Source organism: Canis lupus, chromosome 23 (genome assembly GCF_003254725.2).
Source record: "Canis lupus dingo isolate Sandy chromosome 23, ASM325472v2, whole genome shotgun sequence".
In the NCBI taxonomy this organism is placed as follows: domain Eukaryota; kingdom Metazoa; phylum Chordata; class Mammalia; order Carnivora; family Canidae; genus Canis; species Canis lupus.
In genome coordinates, this window is record NC_064265.1 from 28,338,633 (window position 1) to 28,353,218 (window position 14,586).

The 14,586-nt window shown below is 36.3% G+C and overlaps 1 protein-coding gene across 19 annotated transcripts in view; it reads left to right on the forward strand.

Moving 5' to 3' along the window:
* NEK11 (NIMA related kinase 11) overlaps positions 1 to 14,586 on the forward strand; it is a 253,722-nt gene that overhangs the window by 80,094 nt on the left and 159,042 nt on the right. The window lies entirely within an intron of this gene.

Below are 14,586 nucleotides of genomic sequence, written 5' to 3' on the forward strand. Positions count from 1 at the left end.
TTTGTCCTTTCAATTCACTCTTGTGATTATTCATTTCTGGGTTCTTCAGTGTTGTTGGTTTTTTTTTTTTTTTTTTTTTTTTCATTGTTAGCCTGTTTCTACCCTGATGGTCTTTTCCAAATTACCTACCCTATTTTCTCTATCATAACCTTCCCCTAATGCCCTCCCAAAAAGCCAAAACCAAAATAGTAGACAAAACCCACAATGGTATGTTTGGGGGAATGAGTTTCTTTAAATTTTGCCTTATTGAGCATCTACTATTTGCCTATGACTGTGTAATAGCCCTTAGGGTATAAAAATAAAAAATAATAGCATTCCTGCCCCCATAGAAAAGTCTTCTTGCTCCTTTTAGAGTGCTTTCTTCAGTTTGAGATCACTCTTGGGCTTTGGATTGGATTTGAGTTACATATTTATATTTCTTTGTATACTTAATTTTTTTATTATTATGGACATTTAAAAATAGATTAGGGGTGGGATGCCTGGGTGGCTCAGTGGTTGAGCGTCTGCCTTTGGTTCAGGGCATGATCCCGCAGTCCCCAGATCAAGTCCCACATTGGGCTCCTTGCATGGGGCTTGCTTCTCCCTCTGCCTGCATCTCTGCCTCTATCTCTGTATCTCTCATGAATAAATAAATAAAATCTTAAAAAAAAAGATTTAGGGGTGCTTGGGTGGCTCCTTCAGGTTACGCATCTGCCTTCAGCTCAGGTCAGGATCCCAGGATCCTGGGATGGGGCTCTGCATTGGGCTTCCTGCTCAGCTGGGAGTCTGCTAATCCCTTTCCCTCTGCCCTACCCCCTGGCACGCTCTCTCTCTCTCTCTCATAAATAAATAAATAAATAAATAAATAAATAAATAAATAAATAAATATCTTCCGAAAATAAAAAAAATAGATTAAAATATATAATTTATTCATGATTAAAATTACATGCTAGGCCAGAAAGATGTTTACATCATATCATTTGAATTAAGAATAAATTAATTTATGAAGCCCACTGTTAAGCCTTTGGAATTACATGTAGCAATAAAGTTGGCTTTTTTGAGCAGGTATCTACATCTGCTTGCCAAATCAGACGTGTCTCCTCAGAAACTTGGGGACCAATACCCACAAACAGAGGAGTAAAGTATATGATCTTTTTGTCTCAGTTGTGTCTATCATAGTCCTTTTTTTAAAAAAAAAGCTGCTGCTAGTATTGCATAAAAAATTACAGCAATATTTATAATATGGGAATTATAGGACTGTCATAAAGAATATAGGAATTATCAGGAATATCAGAATTATAGAAATAACAGAATAATAAGAATAGTATTGCTGTAATGTTTTAGGTTTATAAAAATAATATCTGACTCAGGCAAAACTTAAGAAATCTAAAACCTCCCAAATATAAAAATGCAGGAGAACTTTAATATATTTTGTGTGAGCATTAGGTGAGCTCTCCTTGCAGAGATTATTAACTGTTCAGCAAGTATAAGCTAAGGATTTATCATTGTCCTGACCTCAAATAACCACCTTATTATGAATGTAGTAATTACCTTGGTTGTATCTGAATCAAAACGGGCTTATCTAGTAATGAAATTTCTATTGCTGAACCTAAAGTGGAAAGAATAACAGAGAACTATTAATTATAGTGGCAGATACTTAAGTGTGATGAGTAATCTTTGGGAGACACTTTTAGAAAAATTAGATTGACTGGGGTTGAGAATTTTTTTTCTGAATCTCAGTGTGTTGCATCTGTTTACTGTGGAATATTTTCTTACAATTGGAAACACTTGTGAATAATTGACAGGTGTTTTGTTTTAGCACTAATAGCTGTACATATTATATTTCTAACACTTAATGAAGAATTGGTATAATACTAATTATATTTCATCTGTTTATGTTTGCCAATTGTAACCTTATTCTCTTTCTGCAATCTGTTAAACCTTTTGGGATTCATTTATTTATAGCAATAAAGTACAGATAAATCCCTCTCTTAAAAGTAGCTTAAGTTCCAAAAGTTTATAAACACTTATTCAGAAAGTTAGGATAATTAGGTTCATTAAGGACAATACTTTGAATACTGCTGATTTATATAAGCAATTGCTAAACACTTTTTCCCTCAAAAGAAAAATATAATGTATGAATTAGGTTCCTAGGCCAGCTCTTTAAATTGATTTAAATTATGAATGGTTAGAATTTATTATTTTGGTAGGAGAAACAAACAAAGGACAATACTATTAGAATAATGCTGCTATTTAAACAGAAAAGAAACAGAATATTTCATTATTGGTCTTATCTATCTTGTTGTGAGAGGTCAACCAGATGGTTCTTTGATCTTGTGGTCCTATATTCTTTGGGTGATTTAAGTGAAGGGAAAGGGAAAAGAAGGGGTATCAGTATACTGTGAAGCTCTCAGGATTTGCAAAATCCTGAGATCTGGTTCAAGGGTTGGTTACATAAGGAACAATGTAGGAGTCTAGTTCACACTCAACACTGGAGTCAGACTTTAGTGATGTTGGGCGGAATGTCAGACAAGGTTTAGCTATAGGTAGGAAAAAAAAAAAAAACAGAGAGGAACTAGCACCCACCTGACCTCCCAGAACTAAGAAATTATTCTCACAAGAGATCATTTCCTGGACAGGGAAAGGGAGCAAGGTGGAAAACAAGCCTATTTTCCAAGTGAAAGATTTAGGAAAGAGAAATACAGGTCATTTGGCAGCAGTTTTTGTAGCTAATGTGAGACCTACAAGTAGCTGGCAGCCAACAGCCCCATATTGGTGAAGGAAGCTCTGGAGTGAGAGAGCCCATTTCTTTCCCCTTCCCATGGTCTGAGAAATTCTTGTGTGGATCTACAACTAAGCTGTTGGGCAGGGTATGCCTTCTTAGGCAGTGAGAACTGGTGTCATTGTTGTTTATTTTCACTAAACAGAAGCTGAGGTAGGAAAACATCTCAGTCAAGTGCAGTAGATTTGGGTGTTAATATATTTTCTCAAGACTAGAATGAAATGACTGATACAAAATCTGAGACAATATCTAGTCTGGTTAGTATTATGAAGGTCACAATACAACTGCAGCAACAGAATCAGAATTGCTACTGTCTATGGAGTGCTCTGTGATTGACAGGTAATGTGCTTTATATATCTATATAAATGTGTTACTATAAAAAAGGCATACTATATATATATATATATATATATATATATATATATATATATATTTTACAACCTGATTTTTTCACTTGCAAAGGAAATATTATACTGCATTAACAAAATATAGCTACTTATTTAAATGTTTGCATAGTATTCCATACTTGTACACAATAAGTTTTCAACCAATAATGTTTATTAAACATTGTTTAATTTTTATTTGAAGGTTTTCTTTGTTTTTGTCTTTAAGCATTTTTAGGGCACAATGTATCTGGGTGTGGTTTTGAATCTATCCTACCCAGAGCAGAGCTTCTTGGACATGTAGATTAATGTATTTCATCAAATTTGAAAAGTTTTCAACTATTGTTTCTTTGAGTATTTTTTTCTTCTCTTTTCTCTGTCTCCTTGCCTTTTGGTACTCCCATTATACACATGTTACTGTGCTTCCTGGTCTCCGACATTTCTCTAAATGTCATTCTTCATTTTTTCTCTCGGTTTTTTAGATTGTATAATATTTGTCAATCTAGCTTCAAGTTCATTGAGTCTTTTGCTAGTTAAAGTCTTGGTGAATTTTTAATTTCAGTTACTGTATTTTTCAACTCTAGAATTTCTGTTTGGTGCTTCTAAAATAATGTCTATATTTTTCTTGATATTCTCCATTTGATGTGCATTTATGTCATACTTATTTAAACATTTTTTCTTTTAGTTCTTTAAACTTATTTATAAGGATGCTTGGAAGTCTTTGTCTGTTAAAACTGACATCTGAGACCTCTCAGGTAGTTTCTGTTTTGTGTCATTCCCCACTGTGAATAGGTATTTTCCTGTTTCTTTATCTCATAATTGGTAAAAGCTGGACATTTTAGACAATATATTTTATCAACTCTAAACACTATTTTCTACTACTCCTCCCACCTCTCTGGGGCTTGCTATTATTTGTTTCTTTATTCATTTAATGACATGCCTGACTATTCTAGTGAAACCTATTTCCCTTTTAGTGTGAAACCTCCAGTGTTGATCCTAAGAGAATAGTCTTGGGCACATGCACAGTTAGCCTTGGGATGATAATGGTTTTAGGAAGGTTGTCTGTCCCTTTCCCTGTTCTCTCTGTTGAGCTGGTTCTGCTGGTATTATACCCACTTGTTAGCTTTTACTAATTGCCAGCTCATTACTTTATTATTTTCAACAATACCTTAAGGCATGCATTGCTCTCCAATCTCTTTCAATTAAGTTTGAGCCTCTTTGCAAATGTAGTTTTTGAGGCCAGTCCTTAAGGTTTAAAATTTGGCTACTCTTTGCTGTCTCTTTCCCTGATTTTCTCTGATAATGTTGCTAGCCTATGGTTTAGCTTATTGTACTCATGGAGCTACCAATCTCCTCTAATTGCTTGCCAGCAAAATCTTCACTGTTTCTGAGAGCTGGAGTTTAGGCTTGAATTTCCTATGCTCCTTTCCAAATCAAATTAGTCTCTTTGGGGAGAGACTCCAAATCAAATTAGCATCTTTGTTATAGCCTGCCTTAGCCCTGGGCAAAATCTCTGAGCACTGGTCAGGAGCTGGAGGCAGGGACATGGCCAACTTAGAGTGACAGTCCTGCTCATGAGCAGGGTACCAACCAGGGGCAGTAGCCTCTCTTCCTAGTTTGTGTCTCCTAGCATGGAACCTCCAACCTGTGAGAAAGCTGGGTCAAAGGTGATCAGTGATCAGGGCCCCACTATTGTCTGCCTGCTGTCCCTGAGATGGAGTTTCCATTCTACCAATAGGGACTAGATAGAGGAAAGGAACTCTTAACATGTTGGTTGCAATTATGTGAAATTGAATCTCTATAATACAGAGCTGAGGAGATGAGAGATGCTGGAAGCCCGCCCTTCCTGGAGAGATATCCAAGCCCATGACAGGTTCTGAATAAAGGGAGAACCCCATCATATTGGCCACACTTGCTCAGAGTGAGATTTTTGTCACATTGACCTAGAGGAGTGCCTAAGTGCCACAAACTCATGTTTTTACTGAGAATTAGTAGATTTTTTTATAAATGTTTCTTCATTTACCTTATGTCCTCAAGACAATTTTCAGTGACTTTAAATTGTTGGGGGTTTCGGTAATTTTCACCAATTATAGTTGTTTTGCTAGGGAGCATGTCTGCTGAGCTCCTCAAGATGCCATTTTGGAACTATTCTCTCCAAGGCCTTATTGTTGGAATTAGAGATTTTTTATTTATTTATTTTCCCTCTGTTAAACAGTGGAAAGACAACAGACTGGGACAGGGAGAAGTTGGGGGAGACTAAAGAAGGAAGATAGGCAGGCCTTCTATTAAGTTTATACCTTCTACTACTTCTGATACTCTGCCCATCCTAAAAGAACCCATGGAAACTATCAGAGATGATTAAAGCAGTTGGAGCACAGCCATTCAACCGAAGTGTGAAGCAGTACAGGTTGTTGCCACATCCAGCCATTATGGAGTAGCTGAGTGAATAACACTTCACTGTGGAAGGATACTTTGACCATTGTTTCTATTGATAACTTACCTTTTCCTTCCAACTTTGAACACTGTCCATGTTCATTTCCCAAACCTTATAGTTTATATGGAATCTGTGATTGTGACCCCAGGAGTAGCTAAAGATGCAAGAAAACAAACCCTTTCCCTTTTATTTTCTCCTCAGCCACACTGTGATCTCCCTGTTCTCTTTTCTTCCATTGGTGTTGCTCCCATCTTCAGTTCTCCCACTGGCCAAATTCTTATGTTGTGGAGGGTATGGAACCACCACAGGGGAGGGAGAACCAATGATCTTCTCTCAAACATTGTACTCAATAGTGAAATAAAGTAATTAGAAAGACTGGTATGGGGATCCCTGGGTGGCTCAGCGGTTTAGCCCCTGCCTTCCGCCCAGGGTGTGATCCTGGAGTCTTGGGGTAGAGTCCCACGTCGGGCTCCCTGCATGGAGCCTGCTTCTCCCTCTGCCGTGTCTCTGCCTCTCTCTCTCTATGTCTCTCATAACTAAATAAATAGAGTCTTTAAAAAAAATACAAATTTAAAGAAAAATGGAATAAAATTAAAAAAAAAGAAGAAAGAAAGAAAGACTGGTATGAACAGGACAAAGTTCACCCAAACTTTGTTTCTAAAATGTTATGGGTCTTCCCCCAAACATGATATTATATTGGGATGATATGGTGGAAAGAATGCATTCACCTTTGCTTTTAAATATTCTTTTGAAAATTCAGTTCCTCAGACACATTATCCACATTTCAAGTGCTCAGTGGCCTACTGGTTATTGTATATAGAAATATAGAACATTTCCGACATTGCAGAATTCCACTGGATAGTCCTGAGTACTGCTCTAGACCCTTTAGGCCTTACCCTGGGATTTTCTTGCATTCAAGCAGCTTTTGGATTGAGCAGATCCTATGACAGTTTCAACTGCTGTTTTTAGACGGGCCCACTGTGCTTTTCAGTAAATGCTTTTTGACTATTTTGAAGTTACTATCTTTTTGTGGTCCTTCATCATTCCATTGATTCCCTTTGCTTTGAAATGGTGATGTTGATGCTGGGCAGGCTGCATGGCAACTGTGGTTTGTCTTCACTTCCTTATACTTTGAGGTTTGCAGGGACACCTTGCTACCTAACTTTGTTGAAAGTGTTGGCCATGGTTTTTGGTTTTGCTATCTAGCTGCTCTGTTTTATATGGAAATTTAAGAAAGATCCAGAAACTATGTTTCTGATGTAGCTGCCACTTTTCCCCAAATATTCAGAATAAAAATGCTAATAATATCCCTGGGTGATTTGTATGCCTATTAAAGCTCAAGGAGAACTGGTAGAGGTTCTGGGACATGATAGGCCCTTATAAAATGGTTGCTGTATAATATTGTTCCTGAAGTATTAGTTCAAGCCATCCAGTGTCTTTCATTATATTTAGACAAAGTTTATACTGATACTCAATTCCACTTCAGTACAGACTTTTATTTATGTTACCACACACTAAAGCAAAACTCACTATTCTTTTATTAAATTTCTATTAGTCTCTATTTATTCAATTGCTTAAGTTATGTGTACTCTCTTCTAGATGGATATTAGGATGATCCTCAATTACATAAAATAAAAATATTTTCTAGAAGATAAGAAAAGCTGCCCCAACCCACTGGAGTCATGCATTGCTATAGGTTAGGTTTCTCTTTGCAGTCTGGGCAGATTTCAAAGGGTAAATTTAGTTACCTTGAGACAAGACAAAGTCTGAATTACATTTGCAATTCATTATCAACATGTGCTTCAGAAATCATTTGGGTAGTTCTGGTCAGTGTGGACAGATGGCAAGTTTATACAGTTCAGGTGTAATTTGCTTCACATGCACCTGATCCCAGCCTTCCTTTTCCCTGCTAAATTCCCTCACTTAGGAATTTATTTCCTTACTTCTTCACAGTTGGCTGTATTTTGGAAAAAAGAAAGGAATGCGAATCATAGACTGCTAAGTAAAATGCATGTCTCACTTGTTTTTGTTTTTTTTGTTTTTTCAACTTGCCCCCTTCTTTCCCCCCAAGTACCTCCTCACTTTCACATTGCCAGATTTAAGACCTGGGAGTCAAGTAAGAGAAAAATCTTCAAAATGGATGGAATTTATGAGTTCAAGTTTATATAATTATTCTTATATAGAAATGTTTGGTTGGAAATTGGAAAAAAATTAAAACCATAGGTACACAGATATGTAGTTAACTAGAATAAAACTATATAATAAGTCGATTTTAACTTGTAACAGGATAATAAAAAATATTTTACCTGAAATGCCATGATGGTGTCTGTAATCAAGTTATACCCATTCCAGGCAGGTGCACAGGGACCAGAGCAGGTCCCTTTCTACAAATTACTGGCTGATAAATGAAGTCTTTTCCATGTGCTCAAGTGCAAGTAAATCTTCCTAGATCAAAATGAGACAGGCAAATAGCAGTATGCCTTTAGGGTAGCTAAGAGGATTTCCAAAGAAGAGAATAGTCTTGTATCAAAATTAATTGAGTACTGATATAGCCTCTATGTCTAATTGTTCTATGTCCTTCAGCCAGATAATTCCACATCTTTTTATAACTGCAATACATCCATCAACTGTGGCTTCAATAGAGTTATGTCTCAGTAAAAGCAGGATTTGACTTCATGATCAACTAATTGTACCTAATAGACACTAACCCCCTTTCCCTGCCAAGCAACAGAAAAACAAAGGCCAAACTTGCCAGCCTTCCTTTCCTTTTGCCACAGAGGGTCTCATTGTTTGTGTGCCCTATATTTGCCATAGTCTAATGCCCTGCATGGCTTATCTCAGGCCCCAGAGATCCCTGAAGGTGGCTTATGGTTCTAGATAGGACCCAAAGTAAGCTTGGGAAGTAGCCCCTGCTTGAAGGTCTTCTATCAGGGTTAGCCAGAATTTCCAATTCAAGAGTCCTTAATGATCAGAAATGCTCTGATTGATACAGCACTGAGAGGCAGGATGGCATAAAGTTTATGTCTCTAGAACCAGACAACCTGTGTTGCAATCCCAGCTCTACCAGCTACTCTATATGGAACCTTTAACAACTGACCTAATCTTAATTATTTCATCATCTGCAGAATGGGAATAAATAGTGTCTACTTCATTAAGATTGTTATGAGAATGATTAAATGAGTATGTAATATATGTAAGGAATTTGGAATAGGGCCCAGCTTATAGTAAACACCATTAAAATTTCAGCTAGTATTTTCCTTATTATCATTATTATTGTTATCATTTGTATTATTGGTGGAGATATATAATAGTCTGCCCCCAAGACAGCTCATAATGTCCCGTGTCAGGAATTATTGCTCTCTTCCAACACTTCCAACCTGTCAGAGCCAGGAAGGATTGTCTGGCTTTGTTTTGCTTTGTTGTTGTTGTTGTTGTTGTTGTTTGTGTGTGTGTGTGTGTGTGTGTGTGTGTGTTTTGTTTGTTTGTTTTGCTTTTAACCCAAGCCCTGAAGAAGACTAAGTCCATAGAAGCTGAATTAAATCCTCAGAAGAGAGTGTGTGGGTGCTGAGGGATTGATAGCCTTCTACTCCTTGGACCTGTGTTTCATTCCTTTTTTCAGTGTTCAGATTATTGCACATACATTAGGTTATGCAGCAGGGTGTTATCAATGTAAATTTTTTAGAAAGCATTTTTAAGAAATATTAAATGAGAACAATACCAATACCAAACAAGTGATCTAACATGGCACATTTCTGGGCAAATTACTTCCTTTCCTTGAGCTTTGGTTTTTTCACTGATAAATGAGAGTTTAGAATTAGCAAATCATGGTAGACCCTGTAGCTCTACTATTTTAAACATTCTCAGGGTTCAAATTAGACCCTTCTTTGGGGAAAGTAAGTAAGTATATTGAGGCAGTTTATAGCACGCAAATATTTTACATATATCCACACAAATAAAAATGTTTGGTTAAGCCTGATGATTATATTTTACTATTAATATGTAACCCTCCCCTCTTTTTGTTAAGAAAACTTTTTTCATAGTATAACAAGTACTGACTTGACAGTGTCTTTTTCATTTTCACCATTCTTATGAGTTATATAGTGGTACTGGACTGTGGTTTTAATTTGCATTTCTCTGATGACCAATACTGTCAAGCACCTCATGATTTGGGGCCATTTAGTATCTCTTCAAGCCTTTTGTCCATTTTTCAATTGGATTCTCTCCTTTTTCTTAATGATTGGTAAGAGTTTTAATTAATTAATTAATTTTTTACATATTCTGGATACCAGTCTTTGATGGACATTTGAATTGCCAATATCTTCCTTCTCCCACTCTGTATCTTCCTTTTCACTCTTAGTACTGTGTTTTCACGAATCAAAGTTCATAATTTTAATGGAGTTCATTCTGTCAGTCCATAGCTTTATTGTTAGTGCTCTTTACATTTTGTTTAGGAAGTCTTTGCCTACCCCAAGATCAGGAAGATATTCTCCTGTTTTCTTTTAAAAGCTTTATGTTATTTTCCATAGTTGAAAAATGGGTGATTTTTGTGCATATGTGTGGTGTGAGGTAGGAGTCCACATGTTATTTTCCATATAGGTATTCAGTTAACCCAGCATAATTTGTTAATAAGATTTTTTTTGTCTTTGCATTAATCAAATGATTGAATATGTGTGGATCTGGTTTTGAGCCCTGTATTTTGTTCCATTGGTCTATTTTTTCTTCTTTGTTAATATCATGTTTTCATAAGTAATGCAACTTTATTTATTTTTAGATTTTTATTTATTTATTCATGAGACACACAGAGAGGCAGAGATGTAGGTAGAGGGAGGAACAGGCTCCATGGAGGGAGCCCAATGTGGGACTCGATCCCAGGACCACAGAATCACACTCTGAGCCAAAGGCAGATGCTCAACCGCTGAGCCACCCAGGTGTCCCCAGTAATGAAACTTTATAATGAATCTTACTATGTGGTGATACAAGACCTCCAAATTTGTTCTTCTTTAACTACTGTGGCGAGCTTTGTCCCTTTGCAGTTCTACATAACTTTTAGAATTAGCTTATCAATTCCCACAGAAAGTCTGCTAGGATTTTGATTGATATTGCATTGAGTCTATAGTTCATTCTGGGAAAAACTGTCATCTTCATGACATTGACTCCTTCAGTCCATGTATATGGATCTCTCGCTCTCCACCCCCACTCTCTTTATTAGGTGATCTTTAATTTCTCTTAGTGATGTATTGTGGTCTGCAGTATAGGGCCTTTCACATCTTTCGTTGGATTTATTCCTGTGGATTTGACATTGTGTGATGTTAGTATAGTGACATTTTGTATTTCATCTTTTATTTATTTATTTTTTTTGTATTTCATCTTTTAAATGTTTGTCACAGGCTTATTGAAATGACCTTTTATGTACATAACCATGTAGAAATGCTTAATGACAGTTTAATATATTTTTTTCTAATCTTGATATGTGTATTCTTTATATGTATAAATATATATATTTATTTTATTTTATTTTTTTACTTTTTCTGGCCTTATTCTGAATAGCACCTTCATTACAACATTGAATAGAAGTGGTGATAATAGACATACTTATAATATTCTCAATTACAAAATAAAAGCATATACTTTCAATATGTCACCAATAAGCATAATACTTATTATATTTTTATAACTCTAAAAAATTACTTGAAGAAGTTACCTTCTATTCCCAGTGTACTAAAAGTTTTCTTCTTTTTAAAAGCACAAATGGGTTTTGAATTTTACCCACTGCCCTTTTTTGTGTCTGTATATAATTTTTCTCTTTTCATCTATAACGAGATATATGCCATTGATTGATTTTCAAATATTAAGTCAACCTTGTACTTTTGAAATAAAATCCACTCAGTTAAAAAAAACAAAAACAAAAACAAAAAAAAATCCACTCAGTTGTGATATATTATCTTTTTAACATATCATTATATTCTATTTATAATATGCATATATGTGTGTGTATTTGGAATTTTTGAATCTATAATCATAAAAAATTGTGTATAATTTTCTTTATCTGTATTATTCTTTTTTTTTTTACTTTTCAGATTTATTTTATTTTATTTTATTTTTATTTTTTATTTTTTTGCAAGGAATCTATTGTTTATTGGTGTTCAATTTACTAACATACAGAATAACCCCCAGTGCCCGTCACCCATTCACTCCCACCCCCCGCCCTCCTCCCCTTCCACCACCCCTAGTTTGTTTCCCAGAGTTAGCAGTCTTTACGTTCTGTCTCCCTTTCTGATATTTCCCACACATTTCTTCTCCCTTCCCTTATATTCCCTTTCACTATTATTTATATTCCCCAAATGAATGAGAACATATAATGTTTGTCCTTCTCAGTGTTTCCCCATTGAGAATGATATTTGCTGTGGGCTTTTTGTAGATGACTTTTAAGATGTTGAGGAATGTTCCCTCTATCCCTACACTCTGAAGAGTTTTGATCAGGAATGGATGCTGTATTTTGTCAAATGCTTTCTCTGCATCTAATGAGAGGATCATATGGTTCTTGGTTTTTCTCTTGCTGATATGATGAATCACATTGATTGTTTTACGGGTGTTGAACCAGCCTTGTGTCCCAGGGATAAATCCTACTTGGTCATGGTGAATAATTTTCTTAATGTACTGTTGGATCCTATTGGCCAGTATCTTGTTGAGAATTTTTGCATCCATGTTCATCAGGGATATTGGTCTGTAATTCTCCTTTTTGGTGGGGTCTTTGTCTGGTTTTGGAATTAAGGTGATGCTGGCCTCATAGAACGAATTTGGAAGTCCTCCATCTCTTTCTATCTTTCCAAACAGCTTTAGGAGAATAGGTATGGTTTCTTCTTTAAACGTTTGATAAAATTCCCCTGGGAAGCCATCTGGCCCTGGACTCTTGTGTCTTGGGAGGTTTTTGATGACTGCTTCAATTTCCTCCCTGGTTATTGGCCTGTTCAGGTTTTCTATTTCTTCCTGTTCCAGTTTTGGTAGTTTGTGGCTTTCCAGGAATGCGTCCATTTCTTCTAGATTGCCTAATTTATTGGCGTATAGCTGTTCATAATATGTTTTTAAAATCGTTTGTATTTCCTTGGTGTTGGTAGTGATCTCTCCTTTCTCATTCATGATTTTATTAATTTGAGTCTTCTCTCTCTTCTTTTTAATAAGGCTGGCTAATGGTTTATCTATCTTATTAATTCTTTCAAAGAACCAACTCCTGGTTCTGTTGATCTGTTCCACAGTTCTTCTGGTCTTGAATTCGTTGAGTTCTGCTCGAATCTTTATTAACTCCCTTCTTCTCTTTGGTGTAGGATCTATTTGCTGTTTTTTCTCTAGCTCCTTTATGTGTAAGGTTAGCTTTTGTATTTGAGTTCTTTCCAGTTTTTGAATGGATGCTTGTATTGCGATGTATTTCCCCCTTAGGACTGCTTTTGCTGCATCCCAAAGATTTTGAACGGTTGTATCTTCATTCTCATTAGTTTCCATGAATCTTTTTAATTCTTCCTTAATTTCCTGGTTGACCCTTTTATCTTTTACAGGATGGTCCTTAACCTCCACGTGTTTGAGGTCCTTCCAAACTTCTTGTTGTGATTTAGTTCTAATTTCAAGGCATTATGGTCTGAGAATATGCAGGGGACAATCCCAATCTTTTGGTATCGGTTCAGACCCGATTTGTGACCCAATATGTGGTCTATTCTGGAGAAAGTTCCATGTGCGCTTGAGAAGAATGTGTATTCAGTTGAGTTTGGATGTAAAGTTCTGTAGATATCTGTGAAATCCATCTGGTCCAGTGTATCATTTAAAGCTCTCGTTTCTTTGGAGATGTTGTGCTTAGAAGACCTATCGAGTATAGAAAGAGCTAGATTGAAGTCACCAAGTATAAGTGTATTATTATCTAAGTATTTCTTCACTTTGGTTAATAATTGATTTATATATTTGGCAGCTCCCACATTCGGGGCATATATATTGAGGATTGTTAAGTCCTCTTGTTGAATAGATCCTTTAAGTATGATATAGTGTCCCTCTTCATCTCTCACTACAGTCTTTGGGGTAAATTTTAGTTTATCTGATATAAGGATGGCTACCCCTGCTTTCTTTTGAGGACCATTCGAATGGTAAATGGTTCTCCAACCTTTTATTTTCAGGCTGTAGGTGTCCTTCTGTCTAAAATGAGTCTCTTGTAGACAGCAAATAGATGGGTCCTGCTTTTTTATTCAGTCTGAAACCCTGCGCCTTTTGATGGGGTCATTAAGCCCGTTCACATTCAGAGTTACTATTGAGAGATATGAGTTTAGTGTCATCATGATATCTATTCAGTCTTTGTTTTTGTGGACTGTTCCACTGAACTTCTTCTTAAAGGGGAATTTTAAGAGTCCCCCTTAAAATTTCTTGCAGAGCTGGTTTGGAGGTCACATATTCTTTTAGTTGCTGCCTGTCTTGGAAGCTCTTTATCTCTCCTTCCATTTTGAATGAGAGCCTTGCTGGATAAAGTATTCTTGGTTGCATGTTCTTCTCATTTAGGACCCTGAATATATCCTGCCAGCCCTTTCTGGCCTGCCAGGTCTCTGTGGAGAGGTCTGCTGTTACCCTAATACTCCTCCCCATAAAAGTCAGGGATTTCTTGTCTCTTGCTGCTTTAAGGATCTTCTCTTTATCTTTGGAATTTGCAAGCTTCACTATTAAATGTCGAGGTGTTGAACGGTTTTTATTGATTTTAGGGGGGGATCTCTCTATTTCCTGGATCTGAATGCCTGTTTCCCTTCCCAGATTAGGAAAGTTTTCAGCTAGAATTTGTTCAAATACATATTCTGGCCCTCTGTCCCTTTCGGCGCCCTCGGGAACCCCAATTAAACGTAGGTTTTTCTTTCTCAGGCTGTCGTTTATTTCCCTTAATCTATCTTCATGGTCTTTTAATTGTTTGTCTCTTTTTTCCTCAGTTTCCCTCTTTGCTATCAACTTGTCTTCTATGTCACTCACTCATTCTTCCACCTCGTTAA